This window comes from Malurus melanocephalus, unplaced genomic scaffold (assembly GCF_030028575.1).
Source record: "Malurus melanocephalus ecotype Western Australia unplaced genomic scaffold, MMel_1.1 scaffold_1801, whole genome shotgun sequence".
Lineage (NCBI taxonomy): Eukaryota > Metazoa > Chordata > Aves > Passeriformes > Maluridae > Malurus > Malurus melanocephalus.
Window position 1 is genome coordinate 13029 of NW_026625033.1, and position 431 is coordinate 13459.

The window sequence follows — 431 nt, forward strand, 5'->3', positions numbered from 1 at the left end:
CTATTTTCTCCTCTAATTCCTCTTTGATTTTCTCAATTATTCCTCTCTTCTATTTTTTCTCTCTTCTGATTTTTCCCTGTTTTCTTTCACTTCCATCTTCTCAAAAATCCAGCACTTGAATTTTTCTTTTTTCTATTTTCATATTTTCTATTTTCTTTTTCTATTTTCAATTTTTTCTATTTTCTTTTTTTCTATTTTCTTTCAAGTTTCATATTCCCAATTGTATTTTTTCTATTTATTTACAGTCTATTTTTTCTACTGTTTTCTCTATATTCTTCTATTTTGTTTGTTCTATTTTCTTTTTTCTAATTTCTTCTATTTTTCTCCAATTTTCTATTTTTATATTTTCTTCTATTTTCCAATTTTCTATTTTCTATTTTTCTACTTTCTTCTATTTTTCAATTTTCTTCTCTTTTATTTTCTATTTTTTT